Genomic DNA, 12,619 nt, shown 5'->3' on the forward strand with positions numbered 1-12,619 from the left:
GAAGGTATTTATTTCACAGTGCGTTTTTGATTATTTTTTCGCACTTGGGCTTTTTCACATTTTTTTCGCACGCTACATAGCTCAGTACCTTTAAGAAAGACTAAATTTTATAAATAAAAACTTTGCACAGACCAGGATTTGAACATCCAACACCAAAATTCTTCCAAACACCAAGCAACGACCATAGCCATTCGGCTACAGAGTCACACAATTATATAGAACGTATTGGTATTGTTAAAGCGTACATACTAAGCATTGACTACTTGATTTTATTTAGCGCGTCTCTATACATCACATTGCAATGTGTATATAGAACAGGTTGCTTGATCGTTCAAATGAATTCATGTTTGCATGTGAATGTTTGGTAGAAAATTTGGTAATATTTTGCATTGGAAAGGTGATTATGGCCCGAAATTGCGAAAAACGTTGTATCTACCACGGTAGGTATGCCGGTATTTTTTCGCACACGACGTCTTGTCGACCTCGGCTTCGCCTCGGATCGACAATCGACATCTAGTGCGAAAAAATACCTTCATACCTACCTTGGTAGATAAATAACTATTATCACACCGCTTATTGACATAGTTGCAGATGGTTGGTTGAACAGAGACCGAAGACACGGATGTTTTTGCACTTCAAAAATGTACAATTGAGCGTTAATGATCCGACAAGAAAACGGTATGCCCTCAGACGATTTCGAAACATTGTTGGAGTGATTTGAAATTTAGTACGGAACGTCTGACGCCGCACTGGGCATATTGTGAAATCGGGCAAGCCCGATTTTGTGGCTCATGGTTGTATTGTAAGATATTGTGTCCATTTTGTGACTAAATGTACAATGTGCCTCAAGTAGCATCTACACCCACTACACCTTTGGAATCAACGGTCAAATTGGTACCTTGTACCAATTAATTTGTGCAGCATACCAACCATTGGTACGACTCACCAAATAAATTGGTACATTGTACCATTTCGGAATCTTCATTCCAAATCAACGGTAAAATCGGTACGTGGTACGAAAAAAGTTTTCAGTATACCTAATGGCTAGAGTACAGAGGCTTTTGAATCATTAGCGATTTTTTTTTTAAATCTTGGGTGATCCTTTCTTTTTCGATAGTTTTTTTTATCGAAACTCATGAACTTTTGATTTCATTGCAAAGCTCGGAATCAAAATGAAACGTCACTTTTTTGTGTGCCTTCGAGCCTTTTGATTTTTTGTAAAAACAAAAGATATTTTATTTATTTCCTGGATCAAATAACGAAGTAATAGATCCTATGGTAAAACCGCTGATCTGCGAAAGATTAGTCTCAGGAAATTGATTACAAACAAAAGATCTCAGGTTTGGAGTAGCCCGTTAACAGCGTGCGAAACAATTAGAACGAAATCGACTAATTAAAATGGGAACCCCACCTACAAACATGTCCAATGACCATACACAGTTGACATGAATTGAATATCCAATTCGAATGATTGTTCCTGCGACAAACGTGCATTAATGTTTATGTGAATCATACCACTCTCTATCATAATGTATCGAGCACGGATTCACAGAGTTAAGTAGCTTATACGTATCCTACAAAATGTGTTTTATATAGTCGAACAATGCCATCGTAAAGGCCCCATTTATAACCGACCGAAATTGAACAACAATCATCTTCGTTTGTTTGATTGAATTATAGATGATTGATTCGATTGTTGAATTCCAGTGTAATACAATTTCAGTGGGATATTTTATGTAGCGCCGTTGTGTACGAGTATGTATATAAAGAAAACTAGAGTGGTAAGAAACAAGACGACAAGACCGACAAGATTATGATAAGTATTCAAAAGACATAATGAACAATCACGTCGATAAACAACGTTTGCAGACATTTTGATAACTAAACAAAGTGTTATATTTCTCGACTATTTTCGGTTCATATAAAAGTTCTCTTTGTGATGATGATGATGGCGTATTTTATTGCTATGACAAATCTATGGAGGAAATTAGTGTTGTGGGATTTGTCTGGAATGGAATTTATCAATTCCATTTGTTGGATATGGGAAGTGTGTATGCTGAAGAATATAGAGAAATTGAAGTGGTTTCATATTAATGGTCGGGGTGGGGTATGTTAAATCGATCATTTGTTACAGTAGCTAAAGGGATTTTCGATTAACAATGATGAAGAGTAGTTTACTGGAAGCGAGTGACATTAATTTAGATTTTATGTTACTAAGCATCGTATCGTATGATTGTTCCATGTGGCTATTATGTAGCTCGTCATTGTTTTCTCGATCTTGGTATTTGTAACACATGATGTGATGTTGAGCGGAAAAAATATCAGCAAATGAGGATCGAGTTGCTTTAGCCGGGGGTTATTCTGACCAGAGTTGATGTGACCCCCAGTTACTGAAAACTTTATAGTAAAAGAAGTAAAAGATTTTATGTGCAGAACAAAAGGTGTAACAAAGGTTTGCACCGATTTGTCCCGCTTAATTGTAAATGAATTGAATCATGATATCCTGGTTCTACCTTTCAATTTGATTGGAATCTACAACATCGTCACAGTGAGAAAGTCATCAGCGCGAATTGGGTAAGGGTCCAGTACTATCTACCTGGCTATGTCAGGTTGTCAGACACATCAAGTATAAAAGTCTTTTCGAAGAGTCAGTGAATAAATGTTGATAGCATCACATTTATCGATGTATGGAGGGAACCGGTGATTCTCGTCACGCCTAGCGGTTTGAGTGCGATTAACAAAAGTATACTTATGCGAATGCCAAACTACCGATGCATATTATAAGTACGAACGCACGTACATGAGCTTTTCAGAGAGTTTGGACGTTCTTAAACTCCTTATCAGTCCTCTTAACAAAACCGAGCTCGAGTAAGACTTCACAATCACATGTTCAACATGTTAACCAAATGCACGACAGAGTAAAGTTAACCAGGCAGGAGCGCTTGTTTGACTAGGGACCTGAATAATCTAGTAGCCCTTGATATTTTGCGAATAAAATTTTTCAATTTATGTCAGTGTTTATTTGAGTTCATTTTCATCACGTGTATTAGGTCCCTTATTTCACGTTTCGAAAATGAACCGCTCCTGCCTGGTTTATTTTACTCTGCCGTGCCAAATGTCAATTTAAGATAAATCACTTTACACTACTTGACATTCGAAAGTAAAGTTGGTTGATTTTCCATCATTGTAAGAATCAATTAAAATCACGTTGAAGAGAGCTAATTGTTACAGGACTAATAAACTGACATTTTATTCCTTCTCTCTCTATCACTCTCCCTCTCAAACACACACATCTAACTTGCACACAAAACAACTACGATAGAACGTCGATGACATCATTATTTTACTGCCTTTAATCAAATTAATTAATTCCGTTTGACATTCAAAGACATCGCTCGTATCTTAATCAAGTCTACAATATCCTAATCAGCTAGAATTTCCCTAGTATGCCTTAAAATATCATTGAGAAATTTACAACCACGTACCGTACATACATAACATCCCCGTTATCAACCTGCTCCACCATATAACGTTTGATGTAGATTTTTTTTCGGTCTTTGCTTCCCTTGCTATCCTATCCAAACATGTTCACTATATTTCTCATCTTCTATTCCTTAATCGTCTCTACCTTAATATAAATATAAATAAGACTTTTTCGCAACAAAATGGGGCGCTGTAAATCTTAGTATGCAACGATTTCCTTTAAGATTTCTTCTTTGCTTCTGGTATGTACATGTGGTATAACGTTTCCGAGGGTGGTATACATAATAGCAGGTGTTAAACAGAGTGGGAAATGTTATCTATTCAACACAGTTAAATGTTTCTTTTCCCTATAACATGATGCCGCAGTTGCAAGGAGGTGTTTTTTTTGTATATAACAAACAACATCAACTTTAAATTTATTGCCGTAATTCGTGATGTTGAGAGGTGAATCGCAGTTCTGTGAATGTATGAGACAGGAGTGCATCCTTAAGTGTTTGTGCTTTCCAACAAAATTGCAGTTTTTAATTGCATTTTTTGTAATTTGTTTTTGTGAACAGACACACCTTCCTGATAACACTTTTGTAGAAAGCAAGGGCATATGAGAGAGCACGACAAGGCAGAAAAACATTTTTCCATATTTTCCGGTATTTTAAAATCTTTTTCGATAATATTGAAAGTTAGGGAAAATATGGAAAAACGTTTTTCCAAAAATAGTTCCTGGAAACAAGGCAGAAGTGGATAATGTGGCAAGGGACATGTTAGTTTACAAATCAAAATTTATTTCAATAAGATCAACAAGCACAGTAAGTAGGTTGGCTGAGTTACAGACGGCTGTCATCTGTTATCGACAGACACAGCAATAATAAACGACAAGCTCTGACTAACGATGTCTTATATAGCAAAAGGCATGTTCGAAACATATGAAGTAAAAGATTTCTTAAATCAATTTCTGAAAATCTTAGATCAAACGAAGTAATAGATCAGATAGTAAAACTGTTAATGTGCTTGTCGTTTGTGACAGGTTAACACTTTACATTTCCAAAGACGTGAAGCAAATGAGCAGCTCCTGATAGTGTTTACTATATTGTTAATTTATGTTAAAACAAAAGAAGTCAAACATTTTTCACTTAAAAAAATAGAAGTGCTGCGCTCGATGTTGATATAGGCAATATGCTTTTCGTCTGTAAAGGGTAACACCTTCGAATTTAGAATTGCTCAGATTCAATCGTCTTAGGGTTATTATACAAATATCAAATCCTCTGTAAACATCGGACATTCAAATCTTTAAGAATTTATGTATGCAATATCAGTAGACGTTCGTAAAATAAAAAGGAAAAAAACATTCCCATCTCTTTATAGAATTTACCGGAGCTCAGCAGAATTATTTCACATTACAATATAGCATCATAAATGTCGATCTCTGTTACCTGGATACTAATATGAGACCAAAAACAGTAAACAGTATGACAAAGCAACAATAGCCTGGAGGGATCAATCCTATTTATTATCAAACAATTTATTTGCATAGCAGCAGCATCAGTAGCTTATTCGTTTCGAAGTGAAAAAGCTATTGAAATTGGATGAAGATTTTGATATGTCGAATGCAATTTATTAAATGTCTAGGTGGTAGGCTATCCATTAGATAATTAATTGAATAACTTTGGGTTTATAGACCCTTCAGATACATTCATACACATTCCACATGACAAAATGAATATTATGAGAGCGGTAGATTTCGCATGTGTAAAATGTAAATTAATTTTGTTGGATTTGTGATAGAGTCTTATTATTATTTTTGAAATAAGAAGCGTGTCGAACGATTTAGCTTTAGTGTACGACAAGAAATTTATTAATTTATTTAAAAGTTTAAATCGGGACAAGTACAACGCGAGGCACATACATATCAGAAACCTGAAGTGAAGACTGTCATGTCTGAGTTCTAAGCTTTCCAAAAGCAACAAATAATCGTAGACGAAGACAAATTGTTTTTGAGTGACATTAAAATGAAAATAATTCTTCGAAAAAATCGAAATCGGTCTTTTTCCCGCATTTTCCGGTTGGCTGGTTACTACTTCATCTTTCACAATCCTTTGAATCTCTTACAAAAAAAAGAAACAAGCGCGGAATTACAACTCTCACCGTTGTAAAGTGATCTGTGTATTAGCCTTTAGAACAGTGACATATAGAATTTCTTGATGCGAGCACGACAGAGTAAAATAAACCAGACAGGAGCGGTTCATTTTTGAAACGTCAAATAATGGACCTAATACACCGTATGAAAATGAGCTCAAATGAACACTAACATAAAATGAATTAATTTTATTCGCAAAATATAAGGCTACTAGATAATTCAGGTCTCTAGTCAAATCAAGAGCTCCTGCCTGATTTATTTTACTCTGCCGTGGTAAGGAGTAGTCGGTCAAAGACATCCAAATTACGACGCTAAACTAGGGTGTCAGCGAAAAACATTTATTTAGCAGTTTCTGTTTGGGTCTCACAGACTGATGCAGACAGAATGGTGTGGCTAGTAAATCTTTATTTCAACATGACAGAATTGATACAACCAACCATATATGGTACATTGGAATGTTTATCGGTTAAGATAAGATGTACGTAATCTACTACTTCTTCTTCTTCTACTACTACTACTACTACTTCTTCATCTCATTAGTTCATTAATTACATAATTATCACTGCGTAGTTCCAGCGAGCTAGATAACTATCTAAAGGAGCTACTTAATTTAGTAATGACATAGAGCACTTCCTTCGGAATAAAATTTCCTCGTCCCATTAATCGTCACATTTTCAACTGCTCACACCAAAGTTATATTTAGCCTTAATTCCTTCGGTCGCTGGGTAGTAATTAAATTGATTAATTTGAAGAAGAAAAAACTTCCCATTATCGACATTTGTTTGTTAATTTCAGTAAGTTAAATTTGATGCAACCACTTAATTAGAAAATGTTCCCCAAATTTTTATTCGGTCGGTAAAAGTTTCTTAAAAGGAATAAAACTTTGCCGAACAAACATCATTCATTTGGCATATATACCGTCAGGTCCGATTAAATGCATATAAATGTGTGAAAGCTGACTTGAAAATGCTCGAAACTTAAACCCCAAACTTAAATGTGCTTCACAATGTTCAACACAGTTGGTTTCAATTTTAGTTTTCAAAAGTTTCCGTACATAACCGAAGATTAAATGCAAGGGTGAGTGATGCGAGCAAACGTGTAAAGTATGTTGAGGAGAACTAATAAGTGTTTTAATAGTAAAGGGAGAAGAAGAAGAAGAAGGAAAAAAAAAGTTTCGATGGAGAAAAATCATAAAGGAATAACTTACGTTCATAGCGTATAAGTATGTTGGCAGTGATATCTCGCCCCATACATAGAATTCAGAACCTTTCTTATGTTCGTCCACGTATGTGACTACATACATTGCAAAATAAATAAATAAATAAATAAATAAAAAGAGACGAGGAGTTCAAAGTGTGCCGGAATTTCGGTAAGTATCCATAAACATCTTCTTTAATCTTCCGTTCTTCCTTTGTTTCGTTTTTTTTTTCATCTTCGTTTATTCTGCAAAAGATAAACAAGTCGAATGTGAGTGGGTGACCAAAGTTTTGGTGACATTTTCACCCTTGGCAGAGTGTACGGTACAGCGTGAAAGATATATTGTTTTTTTTTCTGAAATATTAATACTCGACAACAGCTACACTCGTGTACCGTCAGTCCAGCCCAGCGTTATCCTAATCTTAGTCGTAAATTTCAATACCTCTTGTACGCACCGACGAACTACATGTCCCAAGCAAATACAATTTCTTTTTCGTCGGAAACTTTCAAGCCCCCTGATGGATATCATATGAAAATATGGATTCGCTTCGTAAATAAATTTTGTCGCCTACACTTTATCACTTTCGTTCGGTCGTGTATACATTTTGTGTTATACAAAAGTTTTTTTTTTTAACTGCATATTACTACAAATTATTTTCCGTGAAGGGAGTTGGGAGTCAGGACATACATTATAATGGGGTGTTGTGGTGGTATATATTGTTGAAGTTTGCATATAATAAATTCGCTGTAAAAAAAAATTGTGAAACAAGTTTTAATTAGGTGCCTGGATTTTAATTAATACGTGCATATTTTATCGTGGTGGGTCGTATTATTTGCAGTTTATTATAAAAGTTTGCCTGTTCCGTAAAATCCATGCCGTGGAATTTTCAACCGAATCACAAAGCATCACTTTTAACAAATTGTTTGCTCTGTAATCGGCTGTTCAACGCATGTGGATTTGATTTACTGATTTCCTAGGCTAGGAACATGTCAGGTCAACCTGAAATACACTCGCGTGTGTATGAACTTAATAACCTGAAACTTGATTGGACGTGATCTGATAGATTTTGGCTAAGGCTTACGACACAGGTCAGGTTGACCTGATAAGGAAATTGAGTTTGACCTGATCTGACTCGAATTTCGATGTCACGATGTGGAATGACCTGATACGAACTGATGACCTGAAATTCAATTTCTGGTCAAAAATAAACAACTTTCAAAGAAGTTGTAGGTTTCTAACGACAAATGGTCAATTGATAGTATATAAGTGTAAAACGTTTTTATTTAGCTAGATGTTTAACTTCATGCCAATACATGACAAAGGAAACCTATAGAGAGGGTTTTTTTGAAAGTGGACCAGGCTCCGTCGGAGCTATTTTTTTGCGGCGGTTTTTTCATATGCCCAGATAGCCCTTGGCCCCAATAGTCCAAAACCGCAGTCGTTTAATTTTCATGTTTGAGTCTTGGCTGGTGATGAAGGTGCAAAAGTCGAAAAAAGGTGTTTTTTTATACGTGATTTACTGCCGCTACAGACTAAGGACACACATGTGTGGCGGCTCGTTGGATAGGCACTATTGGGGCCAAGGGCTATCTGGGCATATGAACAAACCGTCGCAAAAAATAGCTCCGACGGAGCCTGGTCCACTTTCAAAAAAATCCCTCAGAATGAATCAGGTCAATTCAGGTTATTTCAGATTAAATCTAAAACAGGTCAGGCATCAGGTTAGGTTAAATTTGGAATAAATCAGGTCATATAAGGTCAAATGAAAATCAGGTCAGATCGAATTCAGGTCAAATTAGGAATTAGGTTTTTGATTGGCAGGTTCAGGAGAAAAACCGACGTATTCTGAGCCTTACATTATCAGACAGTGTATCACACATTTTATAAAAAAGTTTGAAATTTAATGCAAATAATTTACTTGTCATGTCATTGTGAAGCGTTGGTCACAGAGGAATTCCTCATCCCGTCGCCGAATTTAACAAATTAAGTGTTGAAACTGATGAAGTAAAAGATTTTCATCGCTGGACTTCCAAGAAAATTGTTTTCCATCAGTGGTAGTAGCACTAAAACTCGATTCCGGGGTCTTTGCGAGTAAAATATACCCAAATGTAGTTGGAGATTGAAGATTTTTATTTTGGTTCAATCTGTTGGAAAAGATCGAATTACAGTTAACGAAATTAGCTGAGAAATCCTGCTTCGGCTTTCGTCTATGTGTAGTTGTGACTTCGTGCATAACATGACTTGACTTGACTTGAACATAACAAATTGGTGCCTGTGCACATACCTATTAGAGCTTGATCGTGAGAACTTCCAACGATGATACATTGCCATATCATCGTTGAATAAACTCCATTTTGTATATGTATTATATGGAGTGTAGCCCGACGTCTGCAATCTTCTAGGAAGCCCTAGATTATGGTAATGTCATTCCCTTAACTTAATCGGTCTACTTTGTTTGTTTGTATTACCAACACCGGCTTAACGTGACTTTCGAAGCACTCTCGAAGTATTCAGATAATATCTGTACAAAGCTGGGTGCATACGAACGAGTCATTCTGTATCGATGAAGCCACCAAACATTCAAGAACTACCCAAATGCTTCAGTGAACTATAGGACGTTGCCAATGCGATGTAATCGCCAGAAAATTTCCACGTGGAATTGTCTGACTTGGTGAAGGAGGGCAGAATGTATGAGTGTTATATTTGTCTATAATTATTCTGTTGAGTCAGAAAAAAACGTTTTGTGAAAACTAGTAAAAGTAACAAACCATAGAAACAAATCTATTTGATATACACTCACCTCAAAATACTTAGCAACATTCATGAGACTATTTGTTTTTTTAGTCCCACAAGTTCCACACGTTTCATATGTTAGAACTTTTTACTAATGATAATGCATGACACGTTGTGAAAAATGGAGGTGAAAGAAAAACAACGAAAGACATGAATGTCTTGCTAACCATTTTGAGGTGAGTGCATTTCAATTTATTTAATTTCACCCAAATCAATTCATAACTTAGCGAATAATCTAATTTCGAAAACGACCACAGTAACGATTCTGCCATAACTCATTCTGAACATATAAAACACATAAAACTCTCCTTACTCAGCGTAATGGTGGTAATGCTTTAAAAGCTTTTCAATAATTAATTTGAAATACAAACAAAACTTTCCGTATAAAATAATCTCGAACTTGAATTATTAAATAACAAGCAGAGAAAATATAAAATTCTAAAATATGGAAAAGTGCGGAATCATACATATATACATACAATATACGTATAGCTGAAATCCTAAGGTATAAAAGATTTATTTTCTATGTTAGCGTCGAGACGCATAAACTGCTGCTGCACAACATACAAACATAAGTTGCAGTCTTGCAAACAACTTAATTATTCACAGAAAAAAAAACTCCCCGGTTATATCACAACTTCATTTCATTGTCATGGAGTATGCTCATGAATATTTACTGCGTCTTTGTGCACTTATCCTGGCGAAATATATTTTTAAAATAAATTCGTGTAGACGCTCGTGCAGCCAAGTTTTATGACTGGTAAAGGAAAAATCTACAGAAAGATTTTTTCGACACGTGTCACGTATTATTACGAAACCATATGAAATGCGAACAATAATCCGATTCGTGCAAAGCCAGAAAAAATGTTGGTCCAACACTGACATATGGTTGAAGCATTTTAAAATGATTTCATTGCCACAAAGTGAATTTCTCAACGTATTTTACTGTAAGTTTGTTTTTCAGCCCAAAGTCTGCCTATGGCAAGAAGAATTCCACTTACAGCCCGATTGCTCTGCCCGGTTAAACGTTTATTTCGTAAGTTCACTAAATACTTCGGACGGGATGGCTACTTGGAAATGATAATAGATGTCGCTGCGCTGACCCTTTGGGCGGAAGCAACGACATCTGTAATCATTTCGCTTGATGGCTCAATGGCTACCTGCTATAGCCTTCCATCAAAATGATTCTTGTTCGATTTCCGTGTCAGACAATTCCTCATGGAATTTTTCTAGCGATACTATCTCAGTGAAAACGTCGGTAAGTTTGCTCGTCAAGCTTCATAATTTGGGCAGTTACAGCGTGTTTGGTGGCTGCTGAGTTTTACAAACTAAATGACTCGTACATATGAGCTAACCTAAGTACGATGAATTTGCATGCATAGCCTACATTTAGGCGAAAAATCAATTAAGGACCTAACTTTACTCAGATAATATCAGTTTTGCTATCGGATCTATTACTTCATTGGAACTAATATAAGTGTTTTGAAAAGATTGATTTCAAATATTTTTGAAAAATGGGTTTTGATATATTAGATCTTTATTGCGTTGATGGCGAAAATTTGTAGAATATCCTTCGTTCATACAAAAAACCGAAAATTCCATCTGGGCTACTAAGCATACCTCTGCCAGTGGCCACTACCACTACTATTTCAAACTATTTCAAACTATTTCTTATCAACAGGCGTGCTATACGTTGGAAATGAATGAAAAAATTTCGATTGTTCTGGGTGGTTCTGGATTTAAAGTCAATTTATCGTCAATTTTCTTTGGTCCAAACTTATGTGTTCGATCTCAGGTGATATTTAAATGGGAAAAATATTGAATTGTAATTTTGATATAAACCACAAACACCTCAAACTTTGCAATAGAAATTTCATATTTTATGCAGTCGTTCAGTTCCACGTTTTGTGTACGACATATTTAATATCAACAATATAAATGGTTTTCAGTCTAGGAAGTTCGAAGGAACAGAGAGAGAGAGAGAGAGAGAGAGAGAGCATAAAATATTGCACAAAAGTAGCAGCACCACTTTTCCATCTTTTTCTGGTCTGATCAACGATGAATATTACATTATTGCAAACTTTTATATTGGTAGAGAAACAGTTTTGCTGTTGGAAGTTTCAAATGGAAATTAAAATTGAATAAAAGTTGATGTTTGAACTGTTTGAATTGGGTTCAACTGGTTTTGAAAATAATGGAAACAAATGGAAAAACAAATTTCGAATGTCGATAGCATTTTATGGCTGCGCGGTCATATTTGCAAATTGCAGTAAGATTCGTTCTGTACAAAATGTTAACGTTTATTTTATGAGTGATATCGAGGCTTAAAGGAGCAGCAACGTAAACGGAATAAAGAAAATTGATTTGATAGAAATAGGTTTTGTGTCAGTCTTACAAATAAATACCGCGCGGCGATAGTTGGCTACATAAAGAAAATTCTGACACGTTGAGTGAGCTATTGATAAAGAAAATTAAAAATCTGTTACTTCTTTTGATTAAAGTAACTTGTTAAATACTAATTCTTTTATTTCGTTGGTTTCACAATTCCACCGACTGTAATTATTTACATAACCACTCAGGGATAAAAAATTGAAAGATCGACTTTTTGTGTGAGTTTGTCCGAGGCGAAGTTGCGGTTTATAATCGCACGAAAACGAGATTGTTCACTTTTCCTCCGAGTTTTTTTTTTAAAGAGTGATATCGCCAAAACATTGAACAAAGTCAGACATTTTGGGACAAGGGGTCACAGTTATTATTGACTTATAGCTCATTCGATTCGTTGAACTTTTGCGAGTAAAACGTAGTACTACGTTTGGTGAACTTTATTTTGTTGTCGATGCTCGAGGTCATGAAGTAAGGGTCTGCCAAAAGGGGCCCAAAAGCGTTTTCTCGCGATTAGTCGAGTAAAACCATTTTGGGAAAAAAAAACTTTTTTAGCTAGCCTTGTAGGCCTTGAAGAGACGCACATATTGAGTATACACACCACCAGGTCCATGTTAACCTGTTGGTGATAT

The sequence above is a fragment of the Bradysia coprophila genome, unplaced genomic scaffold (assembly GCF_014529535.1).
Source record: "Bradysia coprophila strain Holo2 unplaced genomic scaffold, BU_Bcop_v1 contig_297, whole genome shotgun sequence".
Taxonomy (NCBI): domain Eukaryota; kingdom Metazoa; phylum Arthropoda; class Insecta; order Diptera; family Sciaridae; genus Bradysia; species Bradysia coprophila.